At 32.4% G+C, this 27940-nt stretch overlaps 1 protein-coding gene and 1 long non-coding RNA gene across 2 annotated transcripts in view; both read left to right on the top strand.

Annotated features, from left to right (window-relative positions):
* LOC148277882 (uncharacterized) overlaps window positions 1-3089 on the top strand; it is a 49447-nt gene extending 46358 nt beyond the window's left edge. The window contains exon 3 of the long non-coding RNA XR_015823341.1: window positions 2931-3089. This is a non-coding gene — a long non-coding RNA (uncharacterized LOC148277882). The remainder of the gene's footprint in view (window positions 1-2930) is intronic.
* The window catches only part of LOC148277881 (tyrosine-protein kinase Btk-like), an 80661-nt gene continuing 55731 nt past the window's right edge, over window positions 3011-27940 (top strand). Inside the window, exon 1 of the mRNA XM_088232252.1 lies at window positions 3011-3146. The gene's annotated coding sequence lies outside the window, so the exon portion shown is untranslated. The remainder of the gene's footprint in view (window positions 3147-27940) is intronic.

The raw sequence follows: 27940 nt of genomic DNA, 5'->3' as shown, positions 1-27940 counted from the left end.
ATATTTCCTTCTCTAAAATGTTCTCCATGTCTGTATATATGTGAATATCTATTTACTTTTCCTTAGCAATCAATTTTAAAACACCGCTTGCGTAGAAAATCTTTTTTTTGTAATTAAAGAATAGCGGACATTCATAAATCAGTTTTGTTTGCCGTATAATAAATATATTAACGTTTCAAAATTTACTCATTTTATGCACTTTCATTTTCTTTACTGCCAGTTTAAAATAAAATATATTCGTACAAATTAGTTTTCATCGCTACGATTGAGTTTTAAAAGAGTTTAAAGTACATTTTAAATCACAAAATCTAAAGACGGTTCGATTTTTGTTTTGCCACCCGTAATCTTTTGTTCAACGCCCGAGGCCTCGCGATTTCTATGAACATTTGAAACAAACATGAAATCGGTTTTTAAGTCATACTCCCATTAAAACTCTGCAAAAAAACAATATAGTGCAAATGGCGTAGAATTTCGTCTTTCCAATGTAGGTGAGCTTAAAATCTAGAGGATTTTAAAACATTTACGAGGTCTCGGATGCTCTGGTTTTATAACATCTAAATTTCAGGTTTAGCGAGAAATGTTTTGTTTCGTAAAGTGAATCCATCTACCAGTCGATTAATAGTTAAATATAATTTGCGGTTACGTGTGCGTCCCGGGTCCTGGCTTCTAGAAGCTTCTAGAATTAAATTTTGTGGGGTAACGTAATTTGCCCCTGGGACGGACATTCTGGGAGAAGTGTTACCGTTGTACCGTTAATTTAATTTTCCCGAGCATTTTGCTTTACTCATTAATAATAAAATACTAAGGTTATAATGTAATTATGTCGCGTTGAGCACATGCCTAAAGCTATGAATAAATAAAATATTTCCTTAGTCTGTTAAATCCCTTTTAATGTTTTATTTCATATGGCGTAACGTATTTAAATTCGTTAAACTATATAACTTTTTCTATTTATAAATAGTATAATATATGTTATTATATAAATATTTTTTTTCTGTTGATTTTAATGCTACTCTTATTTTGGTTTTTTTAATACTACTATATTTTACTATTATTTAGTTGATTTTAATGATACCATTATTTTGTATATTTAATTATGTGTGATTCTTAATTTGTATAATTTATATTTTATAAATTATTTCTGATTATCTTTTTTGCATTGTATTCTTTGGAATTTTATTATTCTATGTCATTATAATTTGATCTAATTAATTTTACTATGTATTTTAACTGTTATTTATTGTGGCTTGACACGGGCATAGCCTAAAAAGCCTTAATAAGTTTATTAATATTTAAACTAGCGTAATTTTGAATGAATACATAAATAAATAAATATAATTCATTTTTCACACGAGGGCAAGATGTCTTACGCTTTAGAAGATAATACACACAATAAATTCCATATTATTTCAATTTTATTATATAGTAGCTTCTAAGTTAATTTGTTTGTGTTATTTCCTCTTCGTGTCTTTATTTTCTATTAATTTATAAGAAAAAAATATTTTTTCCTCCTGTAATTTTTCTTTAACTATAGATCTATTTTGTTTGCATTTATTTGGATTGTATTATCTATTAAGTTTTTTCACTTGCGTGTTTTTAAATGTCGTTTTAATTTTATGCACCACTAGGTGCGAAAAAGGAATGATGATGTTTTAATTTTATTATATTTAAAATATAATAAAATTTATTATTATGCATTGGTATTAGATTGTAACTATGGGGAACATTATTGAAGCAAAAATTGTAAAATAATAAATAAATACACTCATATGTAGCATTACAACAGGTATTTTTGTATCTAGTAAAGCTGCTATGAATACGCATTTCCTTGCAATTTTACATGCCAAATTGTTTTTTTTTTTTTTACCTATCCCCCACTTTTAGCAGTTATACTTTAAGAACTTATTATTATTTTATTGTATTACGAGTAAATTATTTGTACCATTTTTGCCAGTAAAGTCGTATTTTGGTACTGAAACTGGCAAACTTTGTCAAGTCAAATTTATTTATCTATTTATTTATTTGGCAAATTGTAGTTTGCATTTCTTTACGGGCTGTGTAACCCATCACGTAATGCAGACTGTAAATATAAGTTAGAAGTTAATTCTTTTATTTTATAATTTTTTTTAAAGAAAAAAGAAATATTATTAGCGTTCTTATAATTTACCCTAATATTTAAATTTTGGTTGCCATTTTCAATGAGTTGCAAATAACTCGCTATTATAAAATGGAAATCAAGTTGAGGTAAAGTGGGGTTCGAACCTCGGACCTCTGATCTGTCCGCAACACTAGCCACGAGACCGCAACCCGATCTAAAATTAAAAGCAGATAGCTTCTAAACTGTCGATATGTACAGAAAAATAGATCTATATTATCCGCAGAAGCCTTATTCAGCGAGCGCATTGCCCTATTAATAGGTAAATTCTGACATGCATTTGTACGGCTTCTGGGTGTGTAAAATAGTGCATGAGATCTCGCTCTAGTATAATTATTGGGCACATACAAACTGATCTCTTTTAGTATATTTGGATTAAATATACTTCCAAAAATCAGCTTATAGAAATGTTTCCCAAGAAAAAATTGTCGATGAGATTCGAGGGTGTTGTAATCCAGCACCCCTGCTAGAAATAATGATGGATATAAGTATGGATAATTATTATTTTCTTTGAGATATCACTATCGCAAAAAACTTATTTTGAACCTTCTCTATTTCAAGGATGTTGTTTAATTCAAAAGGGTCCTCCTATTCCAATCTTATAAATTATGTAAATATTTTTTTTCGTACATTAGTTTTTTAAATTGTTCATACGTACAAAAAGTACGAGCTCCAACTTTATCTCGCGACCTCGGCTCTCTTTTTTTTTAGTTTGCAACTTTAAAATTACTTTGAAAACAGGCCGTGACAGTCGGTAATGTTTTTCGTGTCGCAGTGTGCGCAGGAAACGCGGCGCTGAGCCCGCGCTACCACAGCGGGCTGTGGGCGGGCCGGCGCTGGGCGTGCTGCAGGGCGGCGGTGCGCGCCGCGCCCGGCTGCGAGGCGGCCGGGGCCTGGGCTGCGCCGCCCGCGGAGGCGGCGCCGCTGCTGACGCTACCCCCGCCGCTGCCCCTGCCCCCGACCGATCCCGCGCGCCTCTCCGTCGACTCGGGTGAGTTCCTCAACCACTTTTTTTTTGTTTTTTTTTTCAATAAAAACCTTTATTAGCGTAAAAAAACAAAACATGCAGTAAAAAAAATGGATCAATTAAGGTTGAACTTGCCAAAAAAGAGTCTGGCTCTTGTGTTTGGCAAGTTTACAAAATATTATAAAAAAGAAACAAAAAAATGCAAAACAAAATAATAAAATAAATAAAAAATTAAACAATTGTAAAAATTGAGAAAACTTAATAGTAATAACAAGTAAAAAAAAAAAAAACAAATTTATAAATTGATATACACAGGTACATATTATTATACATACATTTTTATTTTCAAAATACGGTTAATGTTAATTATTCCAGGAAGCTTTTCTTTAATTAATTCTTAAATTTTCCGTAATTTATTTCTTGACGTAGATTTTGTGGTAAATTATTGAAAAGCTTCCATCCTATACAGGGTGTTCGTTAAACCCTGTCACCACGAAACCACGATAATCAGTATGAGCAAGAAGACATATTGGCACATTAAAATAATTTTTTAGAATGAATAAAATTTTAAAAAATAAAATATAAAAAAAAGCAAATGGTTGCTTACTTCTGCAGGGCAGAAACGAGGAGAGGGAGGGGGAGTCTGATACTGCGCCGCGCTCCCCTCACTTCTTCCCTGCAGAAGTAAGCAACCATTTGTTTTTTTTTAAATATTTTAATTTTAAAAGATTTCTTTGTCCTAAATATTTTTTTTAATGTGCTAATATGTCTTCTTGTCCACACTGATCATTGTAGTTTCGGATGTGACAAGGTTTAAAGAACAACCTGTATAAGTATAATGATGTTTATATCATTTCGGCAACGAAAATTGGTATCTGTTTGACATCATCATCATCAATTTATCCGCTCACAGTGGATTTCTTGGGAGATAAGGTGATCAGGTGCCAGTCCAGGGAAAATGAAATACACCCTTATCTCTTTTTGCACGGTTTCCAAATAACACGGTACAATTTTTTTTTTTTTTTTACAATGCGTTGTCGTCATATATAATTATACTATTCGTTTTTGGAATTCTTTTTTTACATACTAGGCGTATAATATATTTTTATTTTTTTGATACATAAGTCCCGATTCCCTGTGACCAAAGTCATGTGTTGAGTTGGGACGAATAATTGATTAACTAAAAGAACATATCACAACAAATATTATGCAAAATCAGAAACAAAATGTTAAAATATATTTTTTTAAATACATTTGATAAAAAAAGGAAAATAAAAAAATACTCAAATATTTTTTAATAAATCATCAAGGAGTTTCCCACTTAAATCACTTCCGCTAAGGAAAATGAAGTCCTTAACCTCTCTCTTTAAAATAGGAAAATAGGTTTTGTGTCCTTGAAAGCTTAACCCCTTTAGTAATCATTAAAAAAATAATAATAAAAAAAAAACACTTTTTTATGAATGAATTTTATTTCCTAAACATAATCCATATATATCCAGCATTAATGCCATTTCGGGCCCAAAATGGGACTGAAAGTTAATAGTTATTATGGTGCATAGTGTGGGTCAAGATAGAAAAGAAATTCATGATCAAATATTTGTTTCTATTCATCATAATTTTTTCATAATATTTTATAAATACAAGGAACTAAAAAAAAAACTCATGCCACTATTTATTTGGTAATCCACGCAACTTATTCCGTACCTACATTTAATTGTTTAGTTTAATTTCTTCTGTATACAGCTAATTGGATCCAAAAGCTGTTGATATTCTCTATATCAGCCCGGCAACTCGGTTGATAAGTTAATAGATAAATTAAAGAAATTATTTTGTCTCAACTCCCCCGTGATAAATCATTTTTAAGTTTTCGAATCTAAATTTGAATAATGACTCCAAAATGTATGCCCTAACCGAATTGAATCACCAATACATGGATTTTCTGACCAATAAAGCATCGGTCAAAAAATGTGTATTTCTAAACGTACATGCTACATATGCCTAGGTCCTAGGTCCTAGGTAGTTGTTTTTCTGTTACACTTTGTTCATTTCGTGCTGAAGTCATTTTCTTTATCTGCCAATAAGTTTTTAGGAATCCCCAAATGATATTTTTTCTCTTATTCCATTTCCCAAGTACTCAATCTGACTGGGACGCAGATGGTCTCTAGCCAGATTGGATATATTCTGTTTTTATTTCCAGGCCATTACGAAACTTAGTCCTGCTGAGTTTAATTATTTTCTTGAATTGGACAGTGTAATGTCACTCCTTTTTTGTCTTCTTTTGTCTTCATTCTTAGTACGAACTGAGTACTTTGTTTTTGTCATAGAAGGAGACCCTAAAATGTAGCCCTGTGATAATTAACTAAATTGGCTAAGACCCCATTAAAAAAATACGTCAAAACAACCGCAAAGACTTTGAAACGTAAATACCTTTTTTGTACATTTAGTGTCTGCGAAGCTTACGTAAATTTTCGCAACAGAAGTAATTAAAAGTAGCGACACCCTATTTACTCGGCACTTGATGATTTTACATCCTTTTATGGCAATTATAATTAGTCTGGCAACAACCTCTCCTGTGACCCAAACTCAGCATGAGAATTCTTAATACGCAATTACGCGAAACTCGATTTGCCGCTAGAGGAAAATGAATTCCGAGCTTTGTCCGGCGTCTTCTATTCTCGGTGGTACGAAGCCACCCTCGCTGTTTAGGAACACGAATTCGAGCTGGATCTTCTCGGGCGATAATGTTCCCAGGTGAAAATCTTCTATGAATAAAACCATCCAGTGGATGCGAGCCATTTTTTATAAACGTTTTGCACTGTATATTTTACATTCATTTAAAGTTTACTGGCATATCTGCCTTATTTTTGCACTATCATATAATTCATCATATTTAGTGTTCCACGATGCGAACGAACACTAGTAACGTATTGTGTATTTTTTTTATTTTTATCTTATCAACTCGTTATTCGATGAAAACGTACATCCGCTCTTTACTTTTACGGAAATTGTTTTTTCTCCATAACAGTTGAATAAATATTAGCTTCTTTCTCGCAATGAGGTTTCAGTTGTTTAGTTAATTAGATCGCTCTGCTTATTAAATTATGTTATTTGCTTAAGTACAGTATTGTAATTGGAGACAACTAATTATTATTTAAACATCCATATTGGCACGTGAATATTCTTCCTGCATGCATAGAACGTGCGTCATCATTATCACTTAATTTGCCAAAATAATTAATCGGTGTATAATTTAGCTTTTCCGGCGGAATTTCATTCACAATGTGCCAGCGCAAATTTTGTTTTGCAACCTTTTTGGTTTCTTAAACATTTATTTTTAGTCTCGTTCCACTTTGCATTTGCATATTGCGAAGATGCTTCAAAATATTTTTGTTTTGTTTTTATCTTATCAAACTTATAAGAGTATATTACTAACCGATAAACATGAATTAAGATTTATAATATATATGCCTCATTCCTCGTTTATGACGTTACTAGTTTTGTTTGAGTATCTAGTTTTCATATGATGATCCATGGCAAATTTATGCATGGCAGTGTTTATGTAATGATTACTGTGGATTTCATTGAAAAACTTTGTACTTTTTATACCTACCTGCGAATATTTTTTTAATTAAAAAATAAATATTGGCTCTTATAATTTACCCAATTATCAAAATTTTGATGAGCATTTTCAACGAGCTGTAAATAACTCACCATTTGAAAATGGGAATCAGGTTTGTGGTAGAATGGGGTTTAAACCTCTAGCCACGGGACTTGACGTCTCTTCTCTTAGATTTTGCATTTGCTTTTGGTGTTGACACTATATCACTGTAGACTGCGAGACTGTATGTCGCCATATTTTTACATGCTAAGGAAGTGGCTTTTAGTACTTCGAGCAAAAAGAGCCACGGAAATCTTTAAAGTCAGTCTTTCCTCCAAGAAGCCAGACGTACCGTCGCCAAGAGGTATAGAGTTTTTGAAGTATATTGACCTTTCGTATTCTTAGTATCCCATAACGTGTTTCGAATCCCTTTGTCCTCAGAGTTTTCTTGTTTTGAATGAGACAGTGTGTCTAAGTGTACGTGACCGGTGGGCACTTGTACGTACTTGTTGATGCTAGAGTATCTCTTGGTACCTAGTCCCGGGTGTCGAAGGATGGGTCGCGGACCCTATTGAGGTCAACTCGCACAATTAATATTGTAAATCTCGTCGCGTCTCTTCGCCGCGGATAATAGCCGTCCGCGCGGCAAGTCGAACGTCTCACGCGAACTCTTGAAGCCAGGGGTATCCAATGAAGTTTTTAAAGTAAATAATCGTCAGTTAGTATTACAACTTCTAGATTTCCTAATATTATTCGCATTGCACTTATTAGATGTTTATAAATAAGGAATCAAAGCTCAGGAAGACAGCCAAACTTTTACATTAATAAGCTTTCATTCCAAAGTTCCGACTAGTGGCAAACTAAAAGCAAAATGCGCCAACTTTTAAAGTTACTTGCCAAACTAGCGTAGTTCATTTTATTTTCAGTACGAATTTTTAGTGTCGAATTGTGTATCTATCCGTCTTACACATTAGTAAAAAGGGCGTCACTATCTGTCTCACTCACATTTCGTAAAATGACTCTCTTCTCATCTGACACATTAGTAAAAATGGCGTCACTATCAGTCTCGCTCACACTTCATAAAATGACTCATAGTATCTTTGAAAAAAATATTCGAAACTGGGTTTCATTACAAAAAAAAATGTCCACACCTAATTGAAGAAATAGTTTAGCAAGTGTCATACTATTTTTGAATTCTTATTAAATGCGCCAACTTTCAAAGTTACTTGCCAAATAAGCGTCGTACATTTTATGTTCAGTACAGTCAGTTAAAATTGGGCGTAGTATTTATTTTGAATACTGGGTTGGGCAAAAAGTAACATTATCTTCCGAGCTGGAGCAGTTAGATTTAAACTTTAGGCTTCAATTTATAGAAGCATTATTCAGGATTACATAATAAAAATAAAATTGAAAAAAAGTAAAAATTTGTAGTAACGAGAGTTAAAAGATCATCCCAGGGTGCTGATTTTTTTGTTTTTTTTTTTAATGCCTATAATTTAAAAATATAAAACCTAGATTTTTTTTACATTTTTCTCATAACTAGCATGACTTGCCCTATCATCAGTTTCCGGCTTGACGTCGACTTCTGGGACACCCTGTAAATATATATATATTGCACGAATTCTGATGCCGTTGGAATCTATATGGCAGTTCACAGCTCAAATCGGTCATTGAAACATCAGCATACTCTAGAATGGGTATTAATAATGCTCCCAGGAGTGTGAGCATTTGGTAAGCTGGGAGGGGAGAGCATACAAAATATTTGACTACAATCGTACGCATTTAGAATATTTTCATTGGTAATTCAAAATTATATTATCATAATACAACTGAACAGGTTCTTCATATATTCGGCGTGGCGAAGGACTTTGAATCATAGCCATCAATAGTTAACACACTGAATCATTCTTATGTTACGTTGATTGTCAAAACACTGCATTCTCTAGTGCATCCTTACATCACACGGACGATGCGCGTTGTTCAAGATGCCCCAAGTAAATAGAGAGTTTGCCATCTCTGGTCTGGCTTTCTCCGGCAGGCGGTGATGCGCGGCGGTCCCCACCAGCCGCCTTCGTGCTCGACTCTTCAGTTCCGTACGGCCCGCCGAGCGCACCTGTCTGTGGCCGCGTACGACTTGCTAAATAATCTCACCAGTATACAAACAAAAAAACATCTTAGCGGGACATTGGAACTCGATTTCCTGTAGGTTTTTTTAAGTCTAAAGAATAATTGAAGTGCAAAACGGTTCACTCAATAGCTATCGCTGGATTCGTATGTAATGTAACTCTCGTGCGGTGTGTTTTGTGTGCGGTAGAACCGGTGTTGTGAAATCGGCTATAACTGTGTCAACCTGTGTCTGCGCTGTCGCCATCGGGCTGTACGCCGTAGGTTCACCTTAGCAGGGGACCGCTAACGGGATGCTCTAAGGCCGGGAGTACCAGACGGGGAAGCATGAGAGAGGATACGTCCGGGGCCGCCAGCAAGCCAGACGGCCGCTCGGTCGCCGGGTATCGCTTTTCGTTTTGGGCGTTCGCGAGCAACTTTCTTCTGCCGCAGAAAGGTAAATCCGTGAACATTCACTCGTATTTCATCACGAATGATTTCACCGCACGTTGTCTTTTTTGCCGTTTTTTTATGAATGCAAATATTCATGACAATGCCATAAAATAGCTTTCTTATTTCTAGTTGATGCATACGTAGTATTATAATGACCCTTCATAATTTAAATACCCTCATAATATTTTAGATAAGAGTGTTGATTTAAAAAAAATGACCAAATTTGTATCAGTGTATGTATGGCAGTGAAATGAATATTCTGTAAACTACAGCTTTTAGCGAAATAAGTGGACAATTTTGATGTTGCTTATGTACACATTACATATATTCAAAGTACAGATTGAGGCTCTAACCATACTGTCCACTCCACACTAATCTACCACGCTATTTAGATGCCAACGAGAAGAATATACCCACTATTAGTGGTTGGACTTGTAAATAAACTCCTGAAGGATTTATGTTGCACTAGACTTAAAGAATTTTCCTACTTACTTTCTGGAATAAAATGTTTATTATTTTTCGCTACATATTTATAATAATCTTGATTATGTTTAACTAATTTTCAATATACAGATATACACCTATTGTGAAAGAGTCGTACAACAGCATATTCTAAACTTTGATGTCTTAATTACATTGTTTATGTCATTTTCCTGTTATTTCTGTATGATTTTTAATGGCATTGTCATATTTGTGTTTGTATACCAAAAAATTCACCAAAAACAATAAAAAAGGAATGGCCCACGCTCAGACGTTTAAGTCTTTGTGGGCATTTTTTCCAAATTTAAGGCTATGTTTATTTTTAGAATATGTATTTTTTCTCTTTTTCTCTTCTAATGTTTAATATGTAATTTAATATGTAATTTAATATGTTTAATATGTAAAATATGTAATTTAATACATGCATAATATGTAACAGTATGGAAAAATAAACAAAAAAAAAAAAAAAAAAAAAATCTTGTTTCAAAGATACGAATGAATGTATGCATGAATGATTTTAACTTTATATTACAGAAAGGGCCTTCCTATTCTGGGAGCTAAATAAAGTATTATATTCACTAGCATATAATTTATTTTCAGCCGAAAATATTTCTTACAATAAAGCCATATTCACCATTTTCGCCAAGAAACTCATTACATTTTTCTCGATCCAAACGTTAAATCACGAAAACGTTAAAATACGTGATTTCTTTCCGAGTTTATTGTCTGAAGAAAATTGTATCACGTGTAGTGTAGATTATGACTAATATCTTGTATCGAAGACGTTGCGTCGGGGAAAATCGTAATAATCTGGGAACTTTCTCCGTCACCTTTATGTTATTGTAATATAGATACGTTATACAGCGTTGTTCCCACATAGATCCAACATCCCGCATTACACGAATTTCTAAATGTTCAAAATAACAGAGGCATTCTTTCTTTTGTATTTGATTGTAGTGCATGCATGGCTGATATCAGTTTCACGCGCGATTAACAAATTTTCTCTCGCGAATTTCACATCAGACTATATTTTTGTATCTGTACACGCCGGAGTACAAACACCCATTATTACCCGATAATGTAACATTGAGTTGACTTTTCTGTATCACATAATATCCATAAACTTAGGTGGTTATCAAGTTTTCGGGCTGAAAGTAGAAATACCGATCGAACAGAGTAGATCATTTAGCTATTTTCTTTTATTTTGGTAAATAAAAATAAAGAAATAGATTGAATAGAAAATTTTGTTTGTTCCCACTATTTTTTGTAATTTAATTCATCAGAGCTAGAATTATTCCATATCGACCTTTGAATTAACGTTAAAATTTCTTATTTTGCGCATATTTGGCCGTTCTTTTCTTTGGCGAATAATATTTGTAATAATAAAATTAAGGTACGAGGTTTGAGCCCCGCTTTACCATATCTTGTTTGCCATTTTTTGACAGAAAATGGAACTAAAATTGAAAAAGTTAGGTAAATTTTAAGAACTCTTTTATTTCTTATTTTTTAAAGCAGTTGAATAAAATGTTACATTGTACAAATGCCAATTGTTATTATAACACTTTTAAAACTCTGTTAATCGAGTTTTTTTTAATTCAGTACAGCGTCAAGATCTACAAGTCAGTGTTGTACGTTTTTTGTGGAAATTTTTTTTCTTTGTAAAATGAAAATTTATTCATAATTGATAGGCGGTTATGAACTCCACAAAAATTCCCATCCTAACGAGTCGGGTCACGACTCATTCAGTCATATAAAGAAAAACAACAATACGCAACTCTAACGATTATAATTATACCACCCATCCAAGCTGTAAACCGTGGATTATATTGTAGGCAACAGGTATACTTATGTCATAAAGTAATTCTATTGTATGATATGTTTAATGCTGAAACACGCTCTTATAGATACAAAATATCATTATTAAGAAATTTCTTTACTAAAACAAGTGCATTGCAATGCTGCGTAAATGTTTTCTTTTTAAAAGCCGTTACTAGATTTTCAATAATATTACCGAAAAACACAGTATCTACCAATGAATATATGTATTTACAATTTATCTACTCATTGGTTTGCCCTTCGACACCACAGCCACAAACCGGTGAGGGTATATACTCCCATATCTGCACCATGTCCGCACATCTCCCGGTGCCACACCTCACCCTGTTTGTCACCAAGTCTGCCCCATGTTCTCCGAGGAATCACTGTACATCGTCGAAGATTGCCCGGCAAGACGCTACCTGGTGATCTAGCGCGCTTCCTGTTTGTGTCTTGAATCGATCGAATATCTGGCTGGCCTGGATCTGGGCATCTGAATATTATTTTTTTAATCTCATTTTCATGTTTGTCTCCTTAAAAATTGTTTTCCGCCATACGCTAAATTAACAGTCTACCCATTTTTGACTCGGTATATTTTTTGGTTCTTGAAGTCGTAATTCGCTATCGTTAGATTAAACAATGTTTGAGTATGTCTAAATGCTTGCAGACTGGCTGGATTTCCTCCCTAGGGAGTTATTCATATTTCAATTTATCTGAAACTTAAACTTATCTTAAATGTTCTTCATCTCTGTTGTAACATGTTAATATAAATAGCTCCCCAGGGAGTTGAATCCGGTCCTTGTCTACAAAAATTTGGACAAACTCGAAATATTGTTAATAAATTCACCTGGTCCATGAAGAAGTATAGAAATTGAAAAAATAACATTTTCAGGCGTTGCCTAGTATGTAGGTGAAATAATTCAATAAGGTGAATCTCACCCGCATAAATAAAGGTTTCAGCTCTTTAACTTCACAAACATCAACAGACGAAAGAATTGAAGGAATATAGATGTTCAAATATGGGCAGAATGGTGAATGTTACACAGTGTGTAAAGTGGCCACATAAACCAGCCAAAGTCTAGGCATTTACAGGGTCATAAGCCCTGTAAATGCCTAGACTTCCATATTTCCTTCTCAAAAACTTTTTCCCTCTCTGTTGAAATAAATTTAAATCATTAGATTAGTTTGGTGCTTAGAAAACTTATTATATTTATGCTTTTATTAAAAAATATATTTTTCTTTTTTTAAAATTGTAAATATGATAATACTTCATCTCAATTATTATACCAAATGATGCCATTTTTCAATAGAATATTGCGTCGAATCTATTGTGTCACTAGTTTTCATCTCCATAATGATGTCTGTAGATAGAACCTCATTGTCTCTGTTTAAATCGCGTCTCTTTTGAAATAGTATTTCTCAATTTGTCAACTCGTTTTGCTTGACCTCCATCGGGAGACAAGCGGAGAAGTCGAAACATAATAATGTGATCGCAAATTACAACCGGCGATTCGCGTTTACCAATTTCCAATTCTTACACGGGATGTGATTGCGTCGGTGTAAATAGAATCGTTTAAACATTTATTCAATGTATTTATCACAGTGTTCCGTGCGTATTGACGATTCTATTAAATAAACGATTTATTTTATTGGAAATAGGCACACTGAAGGATAAAGTAGCGTTCACACGTGGACAGGACAATATTGTCATGTGCCACCATCGGACCTATTGTCAACGTGTAAACAGAAATTTGGAAGACAGGACAATGGACGGAGACATTCTCCCAGAGATAAACGGGCAAGCTACGATGCTCCGCAGGACGATGGATTATCCCAACCACTAAGCGCTGTCGCATTGTCTTCGCGTAAACGCGCACGTGCAAGACAGTACGACATAAGCCACTCGCTCAGCGCGTTCGGGTCGCTTCCGCGATTTTTCTGCCGAAAATGTCGCGTAGATGGCACCTGTAAGTAATTACATAGTTAATATCTATATAGGGAAAATGTGGCGGAGGCAATTGTAGCTGCTATGGAAATGCCAGGTTTCACTCGTTCTTTTTAAAAATTATTTAGTTCGTTCTCCATCAATTCCTAATATTTTTCGCCAACTTTCGTATTCGTTATCGCAGTGTTCTGTGTGGAAACTGCGGTCGAATTGTTATATTGTCCCATTGACCTGTCCTGCGCGCTCGAGTTTATTCTGGGACAGGACAATAGTGTCCTATGTATTGTATTGTCATCGTGTGAATCTTGCTTAAATACTTTTGTTCTAAATACCTAGTTGAAAATTTAGTATCGAAACCAACGCGTATTTACGGAGGTTCTTTTTTTATTATTAATGAAAGCTTAATAAATGAATTGGGAAAAAATATGTTGGATAAATCGTTTCAATCGCGGGAAAGCTTCTAATGCTTATGAATCGAAACTTCTGGATATTTTTTATGAAAACAATAGTGTTTCCTATTTATTATTTTAAATAACATAACTAGATCGATTCATTTACCTAAATTGACGCAATCATTTTCAAACTAATTGAATTGCGTTTTGCTTTAAAATTTCACATTTAATTAATTAAATTAATGCCCATTTTACAAACTATGTACAAAACTGCTAATTGGTTTTGCTTTGCTGACAAAATTGAAAATAACCTAATAAGGCAATACGACTAATATGCTAAAAAGAACGCAAATTGAGCAGAAACGCCAAAATAATTTTTAATAATAAGGTTTCCTTTAACTGATTTAATTGCTGAATTCTTGATCGTCTTACAAACATCATTCTCTTCTCTAATCTCTCATCTTTTTCTATCTCTTTATTCCCCTCTTCACATTGTCGATGACTAGTATCGGTATTCATTTATTTATATACACATATTGCTAGATCTATTTTCGTATTAGTATTATAAGAATTTTTCGCACCTTTTATTTTATTGGTTGGTTGGAAGAAATTGCCATTTGGCAATAAGCACGCCAACGTACAAATTATAAATGATCTTAATCCAGTAGAAAACGTATGGAGTGTGTTAAAAACTCATCTGCAAATTCGATAAAAAAACTGTTTTGAAAAAATAATTTGGTCTGAAAACTAAAAAATAAGAACGGTGCGATTTAACTATGTCAAAAATAATTGAGGCCCTAATTTCTGCCAAAAGTGGAATATCAAAATATTGTCTTAAGATAATCGTTATAAACTGTTTTAAAAAAAAAAAAAAAAAACATATTTAAAATAAATATACGGCTTTGTTTTTCTTGCCACTTTTTTTTTCTAGCGACCGGTTTCAAAGCTACACACAAGCTTCTTTATCAAAGTGTACTTGACTAATAAATTCTCTACTATTTTATTTTTACAGTGATGACTAAATATTACATTATTAGTACATATTATGGAACTAATAAGTAAAGTGTTTTTGTCATGTTCTTTTAATGACGGGAAGTGTGAAGTGAGATGGAAACGATCTTTAAAACTAAACAGGAGTGGACGAAAGGAAATATTGCTTAAGCTAGGGTTTCCTAGGACAGCGGTGCCCGTATTTTAACGGTCGTAGTGAACGGTGATGCGGTGGACAACCGTCGTAACTATGACTAGAGTGTGGTTTCCTAGGAAAACGGTGTTATCAACACCATTTAACACTATTTCCCTATGAAACCACTCTCTAGACGACGAAACCACTCTCTAGACGACGTTACGACGGCTTCCCACCGCATCACCGTTCACTACGGCCGTTAAGATACGGGCACCGCTGTCCTAGGAAACCCTAGCTTTATTTTGTTATTTATTGTTTTTTTCTTATTATGAATACCTGTTTTAATTTCTAAGATTTCCAAGTTGTCTTATTTTAATATTTTATTTTCAACATGAAGAACTTTTTTATTTATTGAAATTGTGTTTATTTTTATTATTATTTATTTATTATTATTATATTATTCAGATGATATGCGAATTAAAAAAAAAAAGTTATTTAGGTAGGCACCTTAAGTGTTCTTGTACTCTAATATTAAAATTTCTTTTAGTTTTTCCAATGTAGATTGAATCGCAATCACTACAATTTATTGGTATATACAATTTATTGGCCTTTAGTTCACTCCTGCCTAGTTTTAAAAATCATATCCATCTCACTTCATACTTGCCTCCATAAATTCAATTAGCTCCATAATATGTATTAATAATGATGTAATATTTAGTTATCACTGTAAAATTAAATAGGATACATTTCATTAGTTAAGTATACCTTGATAAAAAAGCTTGTGTAGCTTTGAAACCGGTCGATAGAAAAAAAAGTGGTTAAAACATAGTTGTTTTACATTTATTTTATTATGATGAATAACCGTTCCCGCCACAGGTCGCAGTGACATCAGGAGCTTGCATAGCACTGATCCCCACCTTTAAGAACCATAATGTTAGTGCTTCAAAAATATTTTTTTATATTGAATAAAAAGTGTTATTTATGTAATTTCTGTGAAATTCCAACTTGAAATGAGAAATTGTATAAAATTCCGCACGGCCATAGTTCGTTAAGAAAGTCCCGTATTTTTGTTTTATTTAGTTCTGTGATCCGATATTTACAACGCAATGTTTATATCTATACTTATTTTAACATTTTTTAACACTATTGTACAGTTAATATCCGTATTTATAATATTTAAACTGTTCTTTTATAAACTATAGTTTGAGTTTGTCCAAATTTTTGTAGACAAGGACTGGATTCAACTCCCTGGGGACCTGTTTATATTAACATATTACAACAGAGAGCCAGCCATTGACAGTCATTGACAGGTCATAAGCCCTGTAGATGCCTAGACTTCTATATTATCTTCTCTTAAATATTCTTCATCTCTGTTGTAATATGTTATTGTTCTTTTATATGTACACTTATATTAACTTAAGTTTACCTATTCACTATTTATAATATATTTAACCTAGTATTTTTTGCATATAATTTTGAATATATCTACACTTTTATCATTTTTTATGTTTTCTGCCATTTCTTCAAACAACTTTATTCTTTTGTACATAAGGCAGTTCCGGGACATAGCTTTTGATTTATTTTCCAATCTTGTATTTTTAGATCCTCTTGTTGCATACATAATTATGAAAGAACTCATTCTTTTTTTGTTTGTTTTGTTTATCTAGGAACTATTCTTTAATAATTTTGCCAATTTCATTAGCAACATTGAATTTGATTAGCTAATCAATTGTCACAATTTACATAATTTATTATAATTTTTTCAAGAAATTTTGGGAAAACTCATTTAAGGACAATCATGTAACAATATTTATTTATAGACGTATTTACACTTTTACTTTTGGCGATCATATACATAAACACATGAAAAGTTAAATGAAACTTTTATTTAATTCGTTTTGAAATAGCATAATCATTATTTCACCTTGAATAAGAACCGAATATAATTATTTTCTTAAGCAAGTGTTTTGTTTACTATTATTTATTAAGTTCTTACTTATCACGATTAAGCTGTAATAAACGTTTAAATCCCCTTCTAAATCATTTTTAAGTAGGTAATATTATTTTGTCCTTTTGATGTTTCTCCTACGTAATATAATTTGATGTGCGTTACCGTATACCACTGATGGCGAACCTTTTTGAGAAGTGGGTCAAATTTTGATCATTATTTTTTTTAATTCTAGCTCGCGGGCCACTAAGTCGGTGGCGTCACTTGGAAAAAAAAAAAAAATTTATAAAAGTCAACGCGTGGGTCATTTAAAAAGCCAGGGTGGGTTTGTGTCTGACCCGCGGGTCATTGGTTCGCCATCACTGCCGTATACCATCTGTACCAGCTATAGCATCTATAATCTATACCAGAGGTTCCCAAACTTTTTTGTGTCGTAGACCCCTTGCCATGTTTTTCGGTTTTTGGTAGACCCCCCTACTTACCTGATATTGATTTTTCATAAATTTTTGACTGTAGTGAAGTTTAGTGTTAATAACTTAAAGTTAAAACAAATGTTAAGTTTTATACATTTATTAATTGAAATTAAATTAAAACTACTCAAAATAAAAAAAAATATCTGTTTTATAAAATAAACGTAACATAAAATAAACATAAAATAAACTAAGCAATAAGTAAATGTTTTAGTGGGAAGGATGAACCTGATGCTTTAATAATAAATTATCAACATTTGGCGTCAATTTTGTCAGGTTTAATCTCAAATCTCCTCGGCCAATGATGTCCAGTCTGTTTCTTTTTTTCGTTATGAGATTGGTAATAGCGCTGAACCCTCTTTCCACTAGGTATGACGATGGAAAGGAAATTAAAAATTTCCTCGCTATATTGCCTACATCCTCAACTTACACAATTTTATAAACGTATATATTTTTTTTTTACTTCATAGGTACTTTTATAAATAATGTACATGTCTTTATATTATAAGATACAATGTAAGTAAATAGGTACTATCAGTGTATGTTGAGATCCACTATCGTGGACCCCCATTTTCATTTCTTGGACCCCCAATTTTTTTTTCCGTTGACGTAGACCCCTTACAGGTTGTCATAGACCCCTGGGGGTCGATATAGACCACTTTGGGAATCACTGATCTATACTATAGAAGGCACCCACGCCTTTGGTTCGAGTACTACTAACACTGAAGGATAAAGAATTTGTTTCCATTAGGCATTACATACCTACGTCAATACTGAATCCCACTGTTGAGCGGTTTCGTAAATAAATTAAATACTTGTAAACCTTGTTGTTCGTTGTGGAGCCTTAATGCGAGATAATAATACCATTGTCTTAGTCACTACAACAATATAATATTATTAACGACCGACCGAAACAAGATTTTAAACAGAAACCGAATTTCGGCTTGTGTTCTAGTTTCGGACGAAACCAAAACTTATTTAAATAAGTTAAAAATCATTTCGTAACGCCCAAAATTAGGCGTTTTTATTGGTAAACCTTACAAGTTCATTAAAATATAATTTAAACTTATAATATTAGAAATCAAACACTGATTCGAGTCTACCGAACGCTTTATTTTATTTTTACAAGTACGAAAAATATTAAAACAAACATTTCGTGACAATTGTTTCGCCTAATTGTCACGAATTTTATTCTTTTTATTTTTTTTATTTGTAAAAATAAAATAAAGTGTTCAGTAGACTCAAATCAGTGTTTGATTTCTAATATTATAAGTTTAAATATGGAATTCTACAAAATAAACACCAAATCAATCAATTCATTTAAATAATATTTTTACAATTTAAAAAAAAATTCAAATGTTATATTTTTTACTAAAACTAAAATCCCTCCAAGCCACTTTTTGTAGCTTGTTGGTGGAGATTATATTTATAATAATTTATATAATATTATTTACATTTATAAAACAACGAATAACAGATATAAATTAACAGCCGGAAAGATCAGAATATACATGTTTATAGTACAAGTAATAATATATAAATTTATTTTTGAAATACAAGAAAATATATGAAAAATTTAAATATTTACACATAAGCTACTTTTCACATATAAACTTTTGATCGAGTAGGCACTCTCTTATTTTGCTCTTGCTACAATGAGAGTTGAATTGAAGTTTTTTCGGCAATAAATTAAAAATGCTAGGTACTAAATATTTGAGAGTTCTATTACCATACTTAATACATACTTTTGGTACTGCCAAACCATCATTATACGTGAAGCGTGTATTATGGTTATGTTTGAATAAACATTGAAATAGCATAAATTGGATTATTTTTAGCGCTTTTATTTTATGTAGCAGTTCTTCAATGTACACTATAGGTACTTTAACTTATTAACTAAAGGATCACAAAAATATGAATATGAAAGATCTAAGAACTCACGAGAACTTAGAGTCACGAGCCATAAGATGCACCGAGTACAGCCGAACGCAACCCGACGCATCCCGACCGCAGGTTTCGGTTGAGCCGAAGTTTCGGTCAACTTTTGGCTGAATCTGAAACCGCGACCGAAACTCATTTTACAGGCTAAAACTGGCCGAAATTGGAACAAAAAAAACTACGAGCCATCTGCTACCGCAATATATCTTTCTTTCGTATGTCATCATATTAAGGACACTATATGCCACCTTTCTAGAATATTTCATTTTTAAAATGTCATACTAGTCTTGTCGTGCCCGCGTTAGGGTGAACATAATTTTCTACACTCCTAGTACATTGTATATCAAACATTTTGTGGCGAATATTCGAATTTGATCATCGACAAACATGGGTAAATAATAATCTTCGTACTATATAGCGGGTCTCAGATCAAACATTTGAGTGGGAAAAATCACATAAAAATAAACATTAAACAATGCTGACTTAGCCGGAAATTAAATCATATAATACTTAGGCTTACATTTTTATGTTCTAATTCAAATAAATAATCGAATTATTCATCTGTTCTTTATATTTTTCTTTCGTTGATTCTTACAATGGATAAATTAAAATTATCCATATAACATCAATAATATTTAATTAAGCTGAATAAATACCAATAAATTGATCGTATTTTAAGATTCTGCTTGGAATGAACTTAATCTCATTTAATTCAATTGATATTAATTTTGTCTGCTTATTATTTTAAATATGTAAACATTATTTATTTATTTTTTTGAACTTTATACTATGTGTTAAGGCATTGTGATTATGTCTTCGACTATCGCTTTCTTGTTCTATTTATTTAATTTTTGGGTCGTGAATTTATTAGAAATGAGTTAACTTTGCCATGATTCAGATGTCACCGAGGAGTCTTAAGTATGAAATCGGTAGGTATCAATTTATTGAGTAGTAAATTGGTTTTTCTTATGATATTTCCCATTTAATTTCATTTAACACTAGAGTACTCGCGCGGACTACTATAGTATGTCCAGGGTGACACTTATTTTTATTTTTTTACCTACAGGCATTTGTGAGTTAAGCGTCCGTGTATTCTCTATTGTTGAAAAGTCATGTGATTTTTATCTTAAAATAATAGTTTATTTTATGGTATTGTTTTTTTATTTAAATTAATACCCGAAACAAAAGAAATCGTTTACTTTTTTGGCCTACTACCTTAGAGTATATACATCTTAGAGTCCATACTATTCCAAATTTTGTAAGAATTTTTGAAAAGGAGCCGTGGTCGTTTGTTCAGTGAAGACGTTTTTCGTTTCCAGATGTTTATAAAACAGGGTTGTCACAAATGCACGACTCTCTGTGAATTTTTACAGAGATTCGTAGTGAGTACAATAAAAACGTTTATTTTAATTTAGTAACAAGTTTATTAAAAACATTGTGTGGTTTATTCATTAATTTGATAAACAAATATTCAATTATAATAAAAAGTAAAAATGCAATAAAGTATGTTTATCGATTTTGAAAGATAACGAATTTGTTGAAATGTTGTCTCACTCTGACGGCAGGTTGTACCGCTGATTTAGCCAGAAAGTGAAGCCTGACATCTAAATATTTAGAAGCAACTGCCCTAATTGTGAACAGCGTGATTCTCCAGCGGGGACTGGTGTATATTATACTCTAAGCCTATTACAGTGTAGGCCACGCGAGCAATAAAGTTAAAATGTATGCGCGGGTATTCTTAGTGTTAAATGGACCAAGATTACAATGAAAAATTATAAGTACATTTTTTGATCCTAAGTGCAAATTACACTTCGCTCAGTTACAGTTCTGTTTCCTGTACGAATTCGTAGCTTAAAATTGTGATACAAAATTTCAAGGTAAAACGTAGACTTTTTTATTGATGATATTGATTTATCGATTGATATCAAGTTCTAAAATGACATTAGAATTCTTAAACTTTAATTTATTTTACCGCTTTGTTCATTCACGTCAACCATAAATAAACTTTTTCGATAAATGGTTATTTACTGTGAATGAATAAACTCTTATTTATCTAGCTGTTATTTAACTTTTTTGGATACGGTTTTTGAAATAAATGTTATATAACACTCAGATTTATGTATCTGTTTAATACGTTTATTTATGACAATCGTTTCCTGTTAGCACCTGGAACGAATGTTAAGTAAGACAATAGTATTAAGTGCCGATACTTGAATAATATAAATATGTAATTGATTTAGGGAACATCAGTAAATATTGACGCTTTGTTCAAAAATTGCTTTAGGGGTAAATACGAAATAAAAAAGAAATAGGATGATATAAATATGATGTAAATTACGTATTTAAAAGTGTGCTAGAAGAAGGGATTTTTAAGGATTGGCCATTCAGACGACTCACAGCGGACCCACATTCACAAAACACGATAAAAAAAAATTGGATAATTTATTACTTAAAATAGGCAGTAAATGTAAGCATAAATAAAATATTTTTTTATTCAACGTTTTTGATATTGTTTTAAATATTTATAATTTTTTTTTCACTGTCTCTTACATCAGATTCAACTCATTTTTACTCCATTTCATCACTTACATATTTTGAATCATGTATTGTTACCTCCATTTTGTGTTTCTTCTCCACAACTCCGTTCTATTTCTAAAATTTGGAAGTACAAGCAACTCTGGTGCTTCCAATGATAACTCTTTATTTTCTTTCTTTGGTTAATCTCGGAGTGAAGATACATAGAGATGCGATGATATACCATGAGAAGCATATTTGATAATATATCCTCGCCGGTATTGATTTTTGAGGATTTCCTCGCAAAACGTCTACGAAATGTTTCACGTCTTTATTTCAAGTCTCTTTCTTGCTTCTTACAAAAGTCCCCCGTTTGGTAAAAAAGTAATTCTATGACTTCAGGACTGTGAAAAAATATGGCGATGTAAAAGCTGTAAAATATGAAGAAAAATTCTACAATAACCGAGGATATAAATTAAAAATATTTTGGCTGTATTCTAAACATGTTAATAGCATAAGACAACTCGGGCATTGACGTTACATATTTCAGTTTTTTTAGATTAATCGCTGAGATTTAAAAAAATCTAATAGAGACCGCCCTGCTGCATTCTAATTTGTACCTTTTGTTTGAGACAAAAAATAGCTCCATTCGATATTTTAACTATTTCTCCTATTTTTCTTTAAATATGCTGGAACTGTAATGACTTACAATCCGTTAAAAAAAACCGTAACATGAATCATGACTTATTAAGATTTATAATAAATAATAAAACGACCTAGTAGAAAATTAGTGCGTGTCTGCTCTTGAGAACTTTTTATTTTATTTCGTAATATCATATAGTTCTTCTCGAGGCATAAACACGGTTTTTCAGGGCCAGACCGCGAAATTTCAAAGGAACATTCCTTATGGTAAGCTTTTCAAAAATCTTAATAATTTTTTTCAAAAAATCATTAAAAAAAAAATGTAATCTCAAAATGTAGTAACTTTTTAATTTCTCGGACCAGCAGTCCCTCCACAAACCTCTACCCCTCTCCTACCCAGCCGCTTCCCTTGTCCGCGTCTGGTGCGTATCACTTCGTTGGTCAAATACGTTTATATCGCTTTTTTTTGTCGGGGAGGGGTAGGGGTTTGCGGAAGGGATGGTAGTACGAGAAATTAAAGATTTACTCCAATTTGAGATCATTTTTATTATTTTTTTTAAAGCCAGGAAAAATTATATTTGGAATTTTTTTAAAGCTTACCATGAGGAATGTTTCTCTTAAGTTTCGCGGTCTGGCCCTGAAAAATCGTGTATACAAAGCTGTAAGATAAAAACGAATAAACTGAATAAAAAAATATAAACTCAGATTTGATGAAAAATATGTGAGTAAATTAAAACAACTTGTTTACGTAAAAAATAATATCTCAAAAAGCTGGATAAACTTAGATATAATTTTAACAGGTTTTTTTACTAAGCATATTAAAGAACGTTTTTGTAAAATAAGATATTTAAGGCACGGGGCGGAAGTAGTTTTATGTAAAAAGACGTGACAAAATTTGTCTATATTTAACTTGAATATTTCTTTAGAAATATGTGTATTTTATTTATTTTAAATATATCACTTACTTCGCAATTCAATAAAAAAATACTTCAAATATATTATCGCCGTAAAATAACACACGAGAATTCATCGCAGCGCGCCAATATGTGATGCACGCTTCCGCTCACGATTGCAATACGACTGAAGCAACGGGTCAACGCCTGATTTCACACTATTCCCCCTTCACCCCATGACCGCTATTTTTGATTTTGAAAACGCACTTTGATACACAATTTATTTGTCTATAAGTTAAAAATAACAAAAAATATATTTAAAAACTTTTTACTTTTTATCGTCAATTCTGAATTTGGTTCTACAGTGCGACGCGTTATTAAGGTGTTGCCATTCAGATGAATGCGTATTTAACCCTTCCGGGTCTAAGGAGGTATCTAGGGTCCCCCCCCCCCCCAGGTAGCATATTTCTTCGATAACTTTTTTGCTAATCATCATATTGATTTCATGTTTTACATAAATACTACACCATAATGTAAAGAATGTATCAAAATTATTAACCGTTTTAATCATAATTCACATTTGTCATTGTTTTCCCCCCGTGCAAACAGGAAACTTTACTGTTTAAAGCTTTACAGTTTGATAAAATTTGATATATTGGTCAGTTCGCTCGTCTATATTTTGCTGTTTGGGCGCAAATTTCCAGCCATAACCACAAAAAACCGGATTTCGTGCTTTACATTTTACATGCATTCCTCCTCCCAACTCCCCGCTTTACCACCACTCTAACGGGTGACGCGACATTAAATCAGTGCTTTTCAAAGTGTCAGGGTGAGAGCATCGCAATATCATACAGCATCCACACGCAACATTCTTTTTTGAAAAAAAAAAGGAATTTCGCTGAGAACTATAAATATTATAATACAGTTTTATAAACACTGCCGTATTAATCATAATGGCATTTATTTATTGGGTTTTTTTTCGTCGTATTTAAAGTATTTAAACCGAGATATTCCTTGTACCCCCTCAAGAACTCACGGATTTTTTCACCTTCGAGCTCGGAAAGATTAATGTGTTGCCATTCGAATTGCCTTTATTATTCATAAACTTTAAAAACGTATTAAAATTATTGTTGAACATATTTCTAGAACATTTACAAACCAATAAGATTGTAACTTCTCGTTGCATAATTTTCTCATCTAAAAATCTCAGTATAATATTACCTATTTCTAAACATATTTCTAATAACTGAAGATCCATGGTTTGTTTACTTATTTACATGTTTTTAGCATATGTTTAAAAACCAGTTTTTCCTCACAAGGTATTCCTACCTGACTGTCAACATTAACATCTTATGGCCACTCACTGAAAATGAAAAAAAAACATCTTAAATGACCGAGTTTTAAAAATTAACATTACCTGACATTTGATTTTATTGGCACTCGTTTATTTCCTGAACAAAAGTTATTCATTTTAGCAACTTTTATATAAAGCTTCTGACATACATACATATTAAGAAAATATCGTACGAAATATTTCAACCGATTTTTACCCGCTTGCAAAATATTTCGCCAAAAAGAGTACACAATTTATTAATAAATTCTATAATATTTTATATTCATGTTATTTTTTTATTGTATTTTATTTTATGCCATAAAATCATCTTTTTGGTAAAACTGAAACGTTTTTTTATTTCCCGACTTCGCTCGGGATCGATTCGAACTCAATTTTCATTTGTTTTAAAAAATATCATTCTGTTTATTTTTTTATTGTTTAAATACCTTTTTATGTAACTTCATCCCAAAAAAGGGGAAAATTCTTTAAGATTTAAAAGAAACGCCGGGATTAATTTCGCTTAAAAATGACCAAGTTGACTTAAAAAATGTATCTAGAATGCCGTATCCAAATTGCCGCGTCACAATCACTTACCGTTTCGGAGGAGTTCTTGTGACGGACAAACAAACAAACATACACATTTTTTTCTGTTGAAGATATCTATGAAGTACTGAATCACATTTTTAATAGCAACTCTTAAAATACTTAATATCCCGTTCTTACTCACATCCTTCCAAACTAGTTTTTTTTTTTAAAAAGAAACATTAGCGCTCTTATAATTTGCCCAAATATTTCAATTTTGGTGGCCATTTTCAACGAGTTGTAAATAACTCACTATTAGAAAATGGAAATCACGTTGGGGTAGAGTGGGGCTCGAACCTCGGACCTCTGATCCGTGAGTCCGCAACGCCTAGCCACGGGACCACAACCCGACTAATTGACATACATACGTTAGCAAATCACATGTCGTTTTAAGGAGTCATTCTGTTCATAATATCATCCTCTGCATCTTTATGATTTCGGACGAAGTGAGAAGCAGTGTTTAATAAATTGCCTTAAACATACATTTTCTAAACATCAAATTGTGAAGTGAATCGTACCGCACAATAAACACGAAAATCTGGCCGCCCTTCTGACGTAGAATGTATTTTTTTCGTAAATGTGTGTTTTTAGATTGTAGTTAATTTATTTAAAAAATAGTGTTAAACAAAATAGTCAAAAGGGGATTTATTTTGCTGTATGAATAATATCGTAATTATTTTTAAATTCGTGAAAACTAAGATTAGTAACTTTTAATTCGCGGCAGTTGACAAAATGTTTCCATTTACCAAGGTTCTCTTCCTCGTCTTTGCAAATTATAGCCTTGTACTTGGATGTTAATACAATCCTCATTTGTTAGGCTTAAACCACCCACACAGAAGACAAAATAATTGAAGGTATTATTTTTCTCTGATCACACAGCCTTTAAGGACTTAAAACCCCGTGGTGGGGATATAAGTATTGTTTTCTCTCATTCCCTTTCCCGTCGCGTAGGGTTGAATTCCCAACGCAACGCTCTGATGCCAGTCAAGTCGATAAGCGACACCATTTTTATTCAAATAACTGGGAGAATTGTTTCTCGAAATAAGTTTTCTTGCGGAAAAACTCAAATCAACATTCAAAATTGACGTGTTTATGAATGTAAAATCATCTTAAATAAATACTCTTTTCGGTATAAATTTATCACAAATATCTTATTCTAAATTAATTTTATATTTTAAAATGTAATTTGAAGTAGGCTTTATTGCAGTGGCGAGCCGTGATTTATTTTATAGATAGTCTACGAAAAATGTTAATTAATTTGTACCTACATATTAGTACATACAAGTGTAAGTAATATACTTATAAATGATTATTTTTTCTGTGGTTCTGTGAAAATCATCTTAAATAATAATAATTATTAACCACGCGATATACGTCGCTTTATTCTACACTATTTTAATACAATACTCGTACAAAAGTTTGTTAACAAATACCACAATGACATTTAGCGGTAACTGTTAACACTGAGCACTGACCGATTCCTTTTAAAATTAATAATGCTAAAAGCGGCCACTGCGAATGCCGCATGTCCTATATGATACATAATATGTTAACGGTATCCTATAAAAGAAAAATAGTCGTTCGGAAATAATTTTCGAAATACTAGTTTCCAAATACAGAATCTTCAAATAATATTTGTAATCTGCAAGCTTGTTTAAGTACTAAAAAAAGCTGACTTGGGTTAAAGATGTAAAATATAGTATACTTTTTTGTATGGAGAATAAGCTGAGGATTCATCGTTCTGCTAGTTTCATCGTTCACTGAGAACGGGCTTGGGCGCACTTCATTATGTTTGTTTTTTTAAGTTAGTCTCCTTTTTTATTATTATTCTCAAATGTAATTTCAAAAAAGTATATCGTTAAGTGTCCTCGGCACGGGAAACCCCAGTGAGGTCACATTATTTTTATTATTAATTATAGTTTTGTAAGCGAAAAATATGAATAAATAAATAAATAAATATATATTTTTTTGCAGGAAGATATAAACGGCGGTGGTGATTTATAAAAAAAAACCATTTATTTTCGCATAAACATATTTACTATAAAACATTATTATCGAAAGTGAAATATAATGGTAAGCTATGCATATAATCTCTTATTTTGACGATTCGCCCCTGCTTTATTGTCAATCCTTTTTTTAAAAAAATAATTTGATCTTTGTTGAAATGAATCTACTCGAGTTTCCCACGGGATATAAAAACTACATTATAATTAAACTTATATCCATAGTATTTATTAATATTTGAAAATATTTATCAAGGCTTTCGCGGTATGTGTCACTGTATTATTTATGCGTAAGCGTTGGTGTGAAAATATTTTAGGTTAGCAAAGGATATTAAATTTCTAAAGTTAGATCCTCCCAAAGTGTGTCCCAGCGGTGCGGAATTACGCCTTATTCTCCCATTTATATTTATCCCTCTTCTGACATACTCAACAGCCTCGAAGCTCTGTAGCTAAATCGAGCCTTTGGCATCATTGTATTAAATTGTCCAGTAAACAGTTTAACAGACATTCACGTGATGTCGCAATGTGTGGCGTGTCCGCGAGAGGGAGGCTCGAGTACGAACATACCCCACACCGGGAAACG

This window comes from Micrasema longulum, unplaced genomic scaffold, assembly GCF_059751315.1.
Source record: "Micrasema longulum isolate JH-2025_06_02 unplaced genomic scaffold, ASM5975131v1 h1tg000962l, whole genome shotgun sequence".
NCBI lineage: Eukaryota > Metazoa > Arthropoda > Insecta > Trichoptera > Brachycentridae > Micrasema > Micrasema longulum.
The sequence above is the reverse complement of the archived record's forward strand: the minus strand, read 5'-3'. Positions and strand labels throughout refer to the sequence as shown.